This window comes from Ambystoma mexicanum, chromosome 8, assembly GCF_040938575.1.
Source record: "Ambystoma mexicanum isolate Mex_15411 chromosome 8, UKY_AmexF1_1, whole genome shotgun sequence".
In the NCBI taxonomy this organism is placed as follows: domain Eukaryota; kingdom Metazoa; phylum Chordata; class Amphibia; order Caudata; family Ambystomatidae; genus Ambystoma; species Ambystoma mexicanum.
In genome coordinates, this window is record NC_090929.1 from 873,921,690 (window position 1) to 873,936,022 (window position 14,333).

Below are 14,333 nucleotides of genomic sequence, written 5' to 3' on the forward strand. Positions count from 1 at the left end.
TGGTGGAGGGTGCCCCTTGATGCAGGGGGTTGGGGTGCAGGGGGACAGGAGTGGGGGCCTGGTAGAGGGTGCCCCTGGATGCAGGGGGGTGGGGGTACAGGGGGACAGGAGTGGGGGCTTGGTGGAGTGTTAGGGGGAAACCTGTGCAGTTCCCTCTGGGACCACTGCAAAAGATTTAGGATTACAGGTGTTTGGCAGTAAACCCACTTGGTAGCAGTCTGTACCACACAGATTCACTTGGTAGCTGTGGCTGAGCAGTCAGACTTCCCTCAAGAAGAGTTAGGCAGTATGTGGAGTATACAACATAGGGCAATTTACACAGTAGAACAAGCAAACAAGGAACAATGCTTCGGTGTAAAGATATATAGTTATTTATTTATAAAAACACATCTAAGGAAACACACTGGCACTTATACGGTAAACACTTCAATCACAATTACTATAAGTAAACCAATCCCCCTAACAATAGTTCGACAAGTCTAGGTTCATCGGCACCACTTATTTGCAGACAGAGGTGAATGATTTAACCTAGATGGCACTCCAGTATTCGTTAGGACGCGAGAGAAAAGGCAGGGTATGAAATCAACTTGGTACCAACACTTTTACGAACAAATGCAAGGCAAGTAAGGCAGGGTCTACTGTAGATCGCAAAGTTCAGAGGCCAGGCCCACTCGGAGAGAGGCAAGGCGAAATGTTCCAAAAAGTATCACAGTGGAAATGCACTTCGAGTCTTTGACGCAAATTGTCACAGAAAGATTGGACAAGTTCAGAACAGAAAGTTAAGAAGGCTTTGTAGGCGGAAACCTGTGCAGTTCCCTCTGGGACCACTGCAAAAGATTTAGGACTACAGGTGTTTGGCAGTAAACCCACTTGGTAGCAGTCTGTACCACAGAGATTCACTTGGTAGCTGTGGCTGAGCAGTCAGACTTCCCTCAAGAAGAGTTAGGCAGTATGTGGAGTATACAACATAGGGCAATTTACACAGTAGAACAAGCAAACACGGAACAAGGCTTCGGTGTAAAGATATATAGTTATTTATTTATAAAAACACATCTATGGAAAACACACTGGCACTAATACGGTAAACACTTCAATCACAATTACTATAAGTAAATCAATCCCCCTAACAATAGTTCTACAAGTCTAGGTTCATCGGCACCACTTATTTGCAGACAGAGGTGAATGATTTAACCTAGATGGCACTCTAGTATTCGTTAGGACGGGAGAGAAAAGGCAGGGTATGAAATCAACTCAGTACCAACACTTTTACGAACAAATGCAAGGCAAGTAAGGCAGGGTCTACTGTAGATCACAAAGTTCAGAGGCCAGGCCCACTCGGAGAGAGGTAAGGCGATATGTCCCAAAAAGTATTACAGTGGAAATGCACTTCGAGTCTTTGTCGCAAATTGTTATAGAAAGATTGGACCAGTTCAGAACAGAAAGTTAAGAAAGCTTGGAGGCGACCCAATGGAGAGGCGAGGATTAAGACACTTCACGCTAACCGACACAAGGGAAGCCAGGTGGACACGGTACCTTGTTTGTGGAGAGACAGCTCCGGCGGGGGCAGTTGTTCCTGGTGGTGGATGCAGGTCGGGGCTTTGCCAAGAGAAGAGATGATCTCGTCGTCCAAGGAAAGTTGAAGATCATTGCACCACCAGGGAAGAGACCAGCCGCGGAGTGCTCCGTCACAAGGCACCACCTTTTGGTCGCGGTACAGGGGTAGTGGCTATCCAGTTGCCGGGGTGCTCTGCACGGGCAATTCGACCACTACGTCCTGGAACGACGAAAAAGCAAAGGGGACTGGTTGTTCTCACCAGTTAGGGGAAGAGCCTCTCCGGCGGGGAGCTCTCCTCTGTCATTGGGAAGTGGTGAGTCGGTTCAGCAGGGCTCCACCGGAGGTGTCGTCGTTGCAGGTCGGCTCAGCTTTACCTTCGTCGGATTCTTAGGTCCTGTGGCGACTTCTGAAGATCCAGTCCCAAAAGCCCTGCTTTTATGCAGAAAACCCCCATTCATTCAGCCTAGCTGTCAATCAAAACACGCTAAGTGGTGAGCGGGGTGCCTCACCACTTGGGCCAATCACACCAGAGTGTGACTTGAGTTGGCAAGGCAACTCAGTCCAGGGTGCCTAAAACCCCCTCCCACACCCCCTGTGGTACCCAGACAGAATGGCACCACTTTGGAGGGCCTCTGTACAGAAGCCCGCCAAAAGTGGAACAAAGGGCTCAACCTTTGGTTTAGGAGTCACAGAGACGAACACAGACGCCATTTTAAAAACCGAGTTCTGGCAGAAAATACCAACCGATAGATTTATTTAAGATAAATAAACCGGTGGTATGTTAGAGATTAACGAGAAAAAGTATTAACCTCCAACAATGGGAAGAATCCCGTAGGGTTACATTCGGGGTCGAATATAACAAGTAGTTTCCACTGCCACCAGCCAAAACTCGACGAGGGGGGACGGGACAGTGCCCCCTCGAATAACAGACCCAGGAGTAATCGAAGTACCCCTACTAGTACATCCACAATAGGATGGTTTGTACTAGTTCCGTTAGTAAATTTAGGTCTAGTAAAGCCAATGGTGACTTTACAAGCCCGGGGAGACAGTAGTCAGTCCCCGGTAATGGAGTCTGTGGTGGGGATCCTCTAGGACGCCCCAGTGTTACGGCACGGAGGGTGCGGTGTAACACACATAGAAAAACATATGAGACCCTATGGAGTAAAAGACCCCATAGCACACATTGACATTCAAAGGAATTACACACATTTATGTCCAAGAGTGGGAGAAAAAGAGTCTCACTCTTGGCAGGATGGAAAAAAACAAACTCCAGAAATCCAGCAAAGCTGCTGGGGGACTCACTAGGTTAGGAAATTCAGCCTAAACAGAGAATTCTCCTTAACATGGAGGGTGCCCTACAGTGCTGGGGGGTGGGGGTGCAGGGGGACAGGAGTGGGGGCCTGGTGGAGGGTGCCCCTGGATGCAGGGGGGTAGGGGTGCAGGGGGACATGAGTGGGGGCCTGGTGGAGGGTGCCCTACAGTGCTGGGCGGGTGGGGGTGCTGTGAGACATGAGTGGGGGCCTGGTGGAGGGTGCCCCTGGATGCAGGGGGGTGGGGGTGCAGGGGGACATGAGTGGGGGCCTGGTGGAGGGTGCCCCTGGATGCAGGGGGGTGGGGGTGCAGGGAGACAGGAGTGGGGGCCTGGTGGAGGGTGCCCCTGGATGCAGTGGGGTGGGGGTGCAGGGGGACATGAGTGGGGGCCTGGTGGAGGTGCCCCTGGATGCAGGGGGTGGGGGTGCAGGGGGACAGGAGTGGGGGCCTGGTGGAGGGTGCCCCTGGATGCAGGGGGGTGCAGGGGGACATGAGTGGGGGGCCGGTTGGAGGGTGCCCCTTGATGCAGGGGGGTGGGGGTGCAGGGGGACAGGAGTGGGGGCCTGGTGGAGGGTGCCCCTGGATGCAGGGGGGTGGGGGTGCAGGGGGACAGGAGTGGGGGCCTGGTGGAGGGTGCCCCTGGATGCAGGGGAGTGGGGGTGCAGGGGACAGGAGTGGGGGCCTGGTGGAGGGTGCCCTACAGTGCTGGGGGGTGGGGGTGCAGGGGGACAGGAGTGGGGGCCTGGTGGAGGGTGCCCCTGGATGCAGTGGGGTGGGGTGCAGGGGGACAGGAGTGGGGGCCTGGTAGAGGGTGCCCCTGGATGCAGGGGGTGGGGGTGCAGGGGGACAGGAGTGGGGGCCTGGTGGAGGGTGCCCCTGGATGCAGGGGGGTGGGGGTGCAGGGAGACAGGAGTGGGGGCCGGGTGGAGGGTGACCCTGGATGCAGGTGGGTGGGGGTGCAGGGGGACATGAGTGGGGGTCTGGTGGAGGGTGCCCCTGGATGCAGGGGGGTGTAGGGGGGACAGGAGTTGGGGCCTGGTGGAGGGTGCCCCTGGATGCAGGGGGGTGGGGGTGCAGGGGGACATGAGTGGGGGCCTGGTGGAGGGTGCCCCTGGATGCAGGGGGGTGGGGGTGTAGGGGGACATGAGTGGGGGCCTGGTGGAGGGTGCCCCTGGATGCAGGGGGGTGAGGGTGCAGGGGGACATGAGTGGGGGTCTGGTGGAGGGTGCCCCTGGATGCAGGGGGGTGGGGGTGTAGGGGAACATGAGTGGGGGCCTGGTGGAGGGTGCCCTACAGTTCTGGGGGGTGGGGGTGAAGGGGGAGACGAGTGGGGGCCTGGTGGAGGGTGCCCCTGGATGCAGGGGGATGGGGGTGCTGGGAGACATGCATTGGTGGGCAGTAGTGCAAGGTGACATGTGGGTTGGCTGGGGGGCATGGGCATGGTGGATGGGCTGCCTGCCGGACATGTGCAGAGGTGCAGGGTAGTCCCCTGTGGTGTGGGCCGCCTGCAGGGGCCGTGGAGGGTGTAGAGGGAACAGCTGGGAGGACCCACACGGCCAATTCACGTGTGGGACTCCCCGGCACCCCCGAAATACACGTAGGCTGCTGGATTCGCGTGTGGAATTTGCCGCGCACCCGGAGTACACATACCCTGCTGAAATTCCGTGTGGAACTTCACGCGCACACCGAAATACACGTACCCTGCAAATTCATGTGTGAAACTTCCCACGCACCCCGGAATTCGCGTGCCCAGGCCAATCGCGTGTGGAACTTCCTGCGAACCCCGTAATACACGCACACGCTATTTTTCACACAGCGGGTGTCTGTGTTTGTCGGTACCCCTTTGCCACTGTATGGATCATTCATCATAGCTGTATATGGGTGCTTTTTGTTAGCGCACATTTTGGCGCACATTTATTTCAGGCGCAGGGACGCTACCGCCTGCTTTCTTGTGGCGTGCTTGTTTGGCCCTGTGCGCGTCTTTGACCGTGCGCTGGTTTGCCCTATCTGATTCCATGAATACGAGTTGTAGGCGAGCGTGTGGGCGTTCCGCGCACTTGCCTCCTGTACTTCCCCCGTGACGCCTATATTTTCACGCGTTGTTCCCCATTCCGAGTGTTTCGCCCAGTGTTCCGCCTACTTTTGTAATGTGCGACGCGCTATGTGCGATTTCGCAGCGGCCGTGGCACACGCCGTTGGATGACCTGTGCGCCGGCGTGCGCCGCGCACTTTTTCAGCGCACATCCAATATTTTTCTCACGCACAGACTTCCATGAATCGATCTGCGCTGGTTTCCCTGCGATTTTCGCAGTTGCACTGCGATTTTCGCACTTTTACTGCGAATCGCACGTTTTGGCACCTCTGCGCGGGAATTTTCGGCGCACATTAATTCCATGAATCGGCTCGTTTATGTTTATTACAGATGATCCTGTTATTCCCCTGTCCTTCCCTAAACCCTATCACCACCTTAATGCTCTTATCTCTAAGTGAGAAATGAAATTCAGTCAAGGTCATCTGATAGTCACTTCATTTGCACGGTAGGACCCTGAAGGATTTGCAACCCAAGTATGTCAGTTCATTCAATAGATTTAGGAATCTGTTTCTTAGTCTTCAATCCAGTCTCAGAGACAGCACGTTCTGGAGCGTTTTCCTCTGCCTTAGCACGGTGTGCAAAAGTAGGCAAGAAGCTGAAATGCTCTGCTTCTTCAGGTAACATTTCCAACATTGTTTCAATTGGTTGTATACTAATTGACCTTTTCACAATTGACCTCGGGAGAATTTACCTAATTTAGAAGGTTAATTAGGACCTACATGCGGGGAGAAAACCCCTGCAACCTCCACCCAATCCAAAACCCCCTGCAAACCCACTCCCAGTCCCCTTATATTTTTTATAATCCAAAACCAACCCAGTACATATATAAAATAACTACAATAATATAAAGGTCAATTGTACAGAAGGTCAATTAGGACCACTATAATTAGGTCAATTGTGCAAAAGGTCAATTGTAAAAGGTCAATGTGGGTAATACCTTTCAATTGCCAGGTTCATTGCAGCTGAAGCATCCAACAAGGAAACATTAAGGCCCCCTCCACCCTTTGCCCCACTACATAAATAATAAATCAATTTTTTGTAAGTGTTCAAGTTCTCTGCCATCATAAACAGTAGTCACTGTTGTGGCAAGGAGATTCGGACGGAAGATAAATATAAAACTGCAAGATGTTGAAGGTTTATGAAAGTGTCCTTAGTTAATTAAAAAAGAAACAGATGAGGCATACCACTCCAGCCCCCAATGTGTATCGCTGCTTTGCGGACGTGACTGAGGTATTAAACTGTTGGAGGAGGAGCCTCCTGAAAATCTGTCATGCAAGGCACAGCTTGCAAACGCTGCTGGAAATTCTGCAAGTCCTGCAGAGTGCTTTCACCTTTATGGACAAGTTTGTGGCTGCTTTGTTTATGTGACTGAAGTTTTAAACTGTTGGAGGAGGAGCCTCCCGAAAGAATCTGTCATGCCAGGCAACAGCTTCCAAACGCCGCAGGAAAATTCTGCAAGTGCTGCAGACTGCTTTCACCTTTGCAGACACCTTCCAATATCATTTATGTCATGTTTTTAGGATTTGTACTGTGCCCCACTGCCCTTTGCTTGATATCCATGAGATCCCGAGGACTCAAAAAGTGAGGGATTGGAGGATGGGAGCAGAGAAATGCAAGAGAGCTTTGATGTTGTGTTGATACATGCGTACCATAAGTACTGTAAACTACGTCTGCTGAGCTGTGTCTAGGTGTTCTATGCTGAGAGAGACGACGCTGGCATACCCAACTTTTTAGGATTAATTCAACAGGACTGTGTTATGTAAATTGAGTGCAGATGTGTAGTGTTCCATTTTGTGATATCTGTTGTGAAGGTTAATTCACTGCTGTATGTAGCCGACTTACTGGATATGAGTGAGTGTGTTTGAGTTTTGAAATTGAAAAGATTGGTGCAGGAAAGTAGTGCAGGGACAACTGGACCATTTGGATAATCCATCTGATTTAATCTTGGCTACTATGCATGAAGGTGCTGGGGAAGTGGTATGACATTCCCTTTAGGTGGGTTGCTGGGCGAATTATGCCAATCTCTTGAATGGGTTAGCCAAGGCTTGGCTGGTGGGTAGTTGTCTTGTTCACCAGATCGAGTTGCTTATTGTCATAAGATACCATTTGTTTTTAGGATGCCTGGCAGTGTAGTAGTTGTGCAAGCATTAAGAGCCCAGACTTCCAAGGTTTCCTGCTGATAAGGCGGTCCTCAATTGTACAGATTTCCTGGAAAGTGTGTTTCAGAATTTGGTCACCATGAAGTAGAGGGCTGATCCTTACAGTCTCTCTGCTATAGCACAGTGTCTCTGGTAGTAAATGTGCAGGGCCTTAGTGTCCTTTTTAGTTGGTATTGATTGATCTTGACTCGGATCAACTCACCTCTACTTGCCTGAAGAGCTTGGTGGGCAATTAAGAGTACTTTGAAATGTTTTATGTTTTGACCAGCTGCCAGTGAAGAGTACTTTGTGCTGGGGTTATGTATACCCTCTGGTCGGGTCTGACCAATAGTCTTGCTACTTACTTCTGTATGCGTTGAAGTTGCTTCATGAGGTCATATGGCACGCCAAGTCATAGACTTTTGGCATAGATAATTCTTGATAGTGACAACTCTTTGTTGGAAAGATTAATCTAGGCAAACGAGAGGAGTAGCATAATAAGTCTTACTAAGCAGAGCTGAGAGAATCATTTATTTTACTAGCACATTGATTTGTGTTTCCATGGTGATTTTCTAGTTCAAAGGAATCTGTATGTTCTGGATTACATGTGAGGTAGTTATTCTTCTGGTAATGTTTTGGGTCAGACAACCATGATTTCTGTTTTGTAGGGTTTGAGTTTAAGTTCTTTTTTGTCATCCATGTGTTCAAATGTGGGAGGAAATTGGTAAGGACATTGGTGTCTAATTGTTGCTGGTCATTTTTATCATGACTTTTTATGTATTCACATATTGTCCCCCCACGTTTACCAAATGGTCACTCACTTTGCCTCCAGAATGGCATCATTTGACATTTGATAGCCCCCAGGATTAGCAAATGCTGAGTCTCATTGACCTGTAAGGATATTTGGCGTGTTACAGCACAAAGTACAGCACTACTGTACAGGTAGCAATTTTTTTTTGATGCAGCACCACCACATGGGTGTGGTGCATTGCTATATGTGTTGCCAGATTAACATGGACATATAAGTAAAGACAGGCTATTCAGTCAAAAACGATTTTAACATATAAGATGCAAATCTATTTTTACAGTTAAAAGCACATGTGCACATTCAAAAATGCACACTATTTTTCACCTGAAATGCCTATGGTGCAAGACACACATTTGAAAATTAATAACTAAACTTATTAATAACTGACCTGACTAATAAAACTGCATTTAACATAACCCACTAATAAAAATGTGTCTCCACTGCAGAATTAGGCCTACTCTGAAAGTGAACTTTTAAACGCACATTCATTTTTTTCTTTTTCTCTGCTGCTCTGTCCACATAACTACAGGAAGCAAAGAACTCGAAGGTACAGGAAATCAGTTGGTTACAAATGGTTACTGTAGAAATGAGCCATTGTGTAGTGAGGGAGGAGATGGCATGATTGATTCTGATTGGAGCAGCGTCATAGCAAGTATCATGCTAGAGGCAGTGATTAGAGTTTTGCTGGGGGAGCTTGAGGAGAGGGGGAGGACAATCGAGATTTGGCAGAGCTGGGAGAAGGACCTGTTTCCTGGGTGAAGCATTCCTGCTGCAAAAGCTGAGAATTCCAGGCAATAACCCCGGTTTGAGAACGAAAGACGCTTGTTTTCACTGGGGTTAATCTTCAAGGGAGCCAAATTCAGAAAGAGAACAGCTGGAGAAAACTCATGCTGAACAGATAAGGTAATTACAGAAGTGTGGGGGCTGAGTGTGTACAAGAATATTCAGTCAGTGTAGGAAAGGAGATTCCTGTTCTTTACTCACATGTTTAATGTTGCAAATTGAGTTCTTGTCTCCGCCACTCTCTTTTCAGTGTATCACAGACAATGCTGTTACTGTGCTATTTTATTTATTTCTGTAAAGAGTGAGATCGTGGTTAAATGCAATTTTTATAATACACAAAAATATTTGAAAGCAGACGGGTGGTGTGTTTTATATTTACCAATACAGTGCTGATGATGTGGGGAGATGTTTAGACAGTGCAATTGTCATTTTCAAGGTAGCTAAACATCAAATTTGGCTGCAGCCGTGTGCACAATGTAATTCAGTATGAGCAATTATAACTAACTGTGTGTGTTGTAGTTTGTCGGAGGTCTATGAGTCGGCAAAAAGGGAGGCCCAGGACATAGTTCACTACCGTATATAAAATAGTGAAAATACCACATGATAGCTCGCTGCCGTAGATAAGACAGAGAGAAATTGCCCATGGTGGCACACTAAAAATGAAAATGTGGTGTTCCTGAAATGCAAGCCTGAGGTCTCTCTAGTGATTACACGAAAAATCTAAACAAAAATAAGGGGTTCTGGATATTGGGGCCAAAAATAAAACAAGGGAATTATGCTCACCAAAATACCACCAACCACGCATACCAACCACGCATACCAACCACGCATACCAAATACGCATGTCTTTGTGCTGAAATAATGCATGTCCACTGTATTATTGTTGTACATGTCCCAATCTGAATACAAGGAGTGATTGTTGCTAAGTTATTTTTCGGCGGTAAGAAAATACCGTCAGGCCCCAAATATCCACAAAATACCCTACAGTCTCATTGACCCAATGTTTTCCCATGCTGCCCAAATTACAGAGATCCACCTGAATTGCACTTGGTTACCTAATGTTGCCTCCTAAACAGGCTATTTTACATTGTGTTTCCCGCATAACTGCCACATGCCACATACATTGCCCACCATACTGCTTCATGACGCTACATATTTCTTCTAGAACTTCTAGAACTAGCTAGGCCACTTTCCATTACTCCTGAATTTACCATGTTACATGGCACTGACAGATGTCACTTGTATTTCACCTAGCACGGAACCATAATTCTACACAATGTCAAACACATATGTCACATTACCTCCTAAAATATGCATGACACCTCACATTGCCTTGAGAATTAATCAAAGCTGCTACTCATTGCACTCATAAATCCTCTAACCTATACATAAATAACATCCCACAATCCCTAGCAAAAACGCTAAAAAACATGAGCTTCAACAGTCTGTCATTGTTCTCCAGTCTCCCACGTCATTCACAGGTTAACACAGGCCAGTCTGAGGGGTCACATAGTGTAAAGAGACCAACATTTTTTTTTTGAGTATTTTGAAACTTTATTTAGAAAAAGAAGAAAAGGCAATAACATATTCACAAAAAATGACATACAAATTCACAGAAACATCAAAAACAAGAGTATTTTTAGAAACAAAACCCACCCTAACCCGCAGTTCACATCTCATTACCTATAAAATCAAATTCAATACAGTTCCAAAAATGTCCCCCATATTTTTGAAAACAAACCATTCTTGCCCTGTTTCCTATATATACGTTCCTTCATAGCTGCCAAATCTCGCATTTCACTTAGCCACAATTCTTTCTCCAATGCAGCAACAGATTTCCAATTTCTAAGGATAATTTTCTTACCCACTGCAGCTCCTCTAAATAACCATTTTTTTTTTGCATTGAGAGAGATCATCCAAGTTGAAATTGTTCCCCAGAATTATTGTCTCGAAATTAAAATCAATTGTCACATCCAGGATTTCTTCACAAATTACACCGACATCGTTCCAGAACCCTCGAACCTTCACACAATCCCACAACACATGCTCCATCGTACCATTCTCCTGAACACATGCCCAGCATTCCGGACCATCCCTTAAACCTCTCCTCCATAATTTTTCTGGGGTCCAATAGACCCTATTCAGGATCTTAATTTGTCTTGTCCGTTCAGTCAAACCGAAGGGACAAAGTTTGACATTCTCACACATCCGTGTCCAAATTTCCACAGTAATGTCCGTGCCAATTCTCCTACTCCATTCAATTCTTAGCAAATCATTGCCTTTATATTCAAGCAGAATCTGCCTGTATACCCGGCTGGCTAAGCCGCCCTCATTCACCAACGATTTCCTCGTAAGAAATTCCAGGTTCAGACTATTTTGAAAATCAAACACACCAACAACCAGCTTCAGTTTCCTGTAGTCTGAAAACTTGAAACCTTCAATGTGAAATTCTCTTTGTAAATCTCTAGCGCTTTTCCATTCACCCTCAGTGAAGAGGCCACCAACCCATTTGACACCACCTAAAAACCATTCAAGCCAAAATAACGTTTTGCCATTCAGTTTGATAGAGGGATTCATCCATAATGACGCATTCGGATCTCTGCATGCATCCACACCTAACAAAACATTCAGATTCTTCCAGGAATTTCTCAATGATGTAGTCAATATATCTTTCACACCTTTCGATACTGTGGTCAACAATGCCCTAGGTGATAAAGGACCATTAGCACTCGCCTCGGCCACAGCCCACACACTAGGATTTGTCTCCATGAAATCAACCATAAAAGCACAATTAAAGGCTAGATGATAGGCCCTGAAATTTGGTACTCCTAACCCGCCTTTCTCCAATGGTAACTGTAGCTTCCACAAACTCAATCTTGGCGGTTTCCTGTCCCATAAGAATCCTTGTGTAAGCCTGTCTAATTCTTTCCAATAAGAAGCCTCAATATTCAATGGGATCATACCCAAAATATAGTTGATTTTAGGGGCGGACACCATCTTTAAAGCATTAACCTTCCCCCAAAGCGAGAGATACAGTAATTCCCATCATTCCAAATCATTTTTAAAAGCCACAGTAAGCACATTCATGTTCACTCTTACCAAGTCACTAATTTTCAGAGTGATCCAAATCCCCAAATACAACATCTTATCAGGACACCAACAAAAACCCAGATCAGTGACATATTTTTTGCTACACCCAGGAACCAGCGGCATCACTTCCGATTTGCTCCAATTTACTCTATAACTAGAAATCTCCTGGAATGAAGTTAAGTAAAGAGACCAACATTAATGCAGGTTTGAAATGAAGACATGCACAAGTAGGGAAGAGGCATATATTTGGCTATGTATGTGGTCATTGAGCTGACCAATGCCTACCCTTTGGTTGACAGTTACATGGCTGCTGTGAATAAGTCTCTTCCACCAAAATACCACCCAACAGAATTACTGTTACTGCCACTTGGTCCGGTTTACAAGTGGCAGTGGCACTGTAAATCCCATGTTTTTTATGAGTCCATAGGACTCTGTATCTTTTTTGTGGTATTCCGCTGCAGTAATTATGGCAATTTTTCCCAATTTTCTGTGGAGAGTTGGAGGATTTACCTCCAGCATCATGCTGGAGGTAAATCCTCCACTCCAAGACCATACTCGTAGTATGGCAGAGCAGGAATATTGGCAGTAATTCCTTTACCGCCAATTCTTTCCAGCTCCGCCATACTTGTAAGGAGACTCAGCGTGTGTGCTATTAAGGTGACTGTTCAGAGAATGGGCAAAGGTTTGGCAGCCCTATGCTCCGAAGCACGTTTTCTGTGCTGTGAATGTTGTGATGGTGGGTCTGCATTTCAAAGCACATAGAGCCCTGAAACATAAGCAGAAGAGGCCACCGTGTCAAAATCCCTCATTTTGTATTTGTAATTAAACTGTCTGCAGAAATATTGTAAATGCAAGCATATCACATTTTAATTTAAATTGAATTGAAGAGTGAGTGAGTGCCAAAATGACACTTATTCTAAAATTCAGATTCGATTGCACTGTGCAGGAGGATCAAATAGTTTGGGAAATAATTTTGAAGTATGGGAAACAAATGTCCTTTTCTTATTGATAAATCACACTGATTCTTTCTTTTTCTATTATAGTAGTGAGCGCATTCACCCAAAAAAACGAAATAATATATAAAGCGTGTTTAGCTGACCAAACTTTCCAGTTGATTTTATTTTTTTTCAGTTTTACTTGGCACATAAATAAAAGTTTATTCAGATATGCAGAGGATTAGCATACACATTAAGGGAGTTAAGAACAGGCATTCTGGGTAGGCAATACATCTTCTACACAACAAGAATTTAAATGATAAGTAATCATAATAACAATACAACAATTAAGGACAACCACATGTCTTTAAAGTTTTCTTGCGCTCTTGCATTCCTTATGATACATTTTCTTTATGAGAATCTAGCGGTACCACCCGGTGTTGCCCGTGTCTGTAGCTGACATGCAAGTGGGAGTCTGCTATGGCCTTGTGTACGTTTTATTGTGTCATAACTTCCTATTTTTGAAAATTGAAAAATCAGCAAGCTTCCCAAATCGCTTATACTGATAATACAGGGCCGGGCCCCGCTCCAACCTTGTGCAGGGTGTATGGGTGAGGATGGTCAAATTTCACTATCGCCATTACACCCTAAACTGGTTTACCGACCTCGGCCCAAAACTTCAGCCCACCAACTGATGTGGGACTGGAGCCAACAATCGCAAAATCAGCAATCTCATGTAATCGCCCAAATGAATAGCAAAGGGCAGGGCCCCGTTCTGTGCAGGGCCGTACCCCAACCTGTGCAAGACTCATGGGTGGGATTGGTCATATTTCACTATCGCCATCACACCACAGACTAGTATGCCGACCGTGGGCCAACATTTCAGCCCACCAACTGTTATGAGACTGGAGCCAACCACAAACAAACACAGTTTCATAAATCTGATAGCACAGGGCCGGACCGCATCCTGTGTGAGACAAATATGTTGGGTTGGTCAGATTTCTGTATCGCCAGTGCACCCCAGACTCATATGCAGACTTCGGACCGAAACATCAGCCCACCAACTGTTGTGGGGCTGGACCCAACAATCACAAAGTAGTCAATCTCCCGAAATCGCACATACTGATAGCACAGGGCCGCACCCCGCCCTGGGCAGGGCAAATGGGTGAGGTTGGTCCAAATGTCACTATCATCAGTACACCCCAGACTGGTATGCAAGCCTTGGGCCAACATTTCGGCCACCAACTGTTATCTGGCTGGAGCCAACCCCGAACATACAAACTTTCACAAATGACATGGCCTGCAGAAGCAGGCATGTACTTATGGTTAAGGAGCTCAACCCATAGGAAGAGCACTTTTTGGGCGGCTTATAACTTTGCCCCCCACCCTGGATGAATCTTCATTAAACTTTGCCAAAATGTAAATGGGCCCCTCGGTTTGATTCTGCGATGTCTGGTGTGGTTTTGTAAAGCCGAGGCAGTTATAGGTTGGTCTCAAAATGTGTGGTTTTCCTCATAGACACAATGGGGGAAAAAATGTGCTCACGGCAGCAGCCCAAAGCATGGAAATTTTCTCCACATTTGCGGCTGGAGTGGTGGATTGGTCCCAAAAGCCGTTTTTT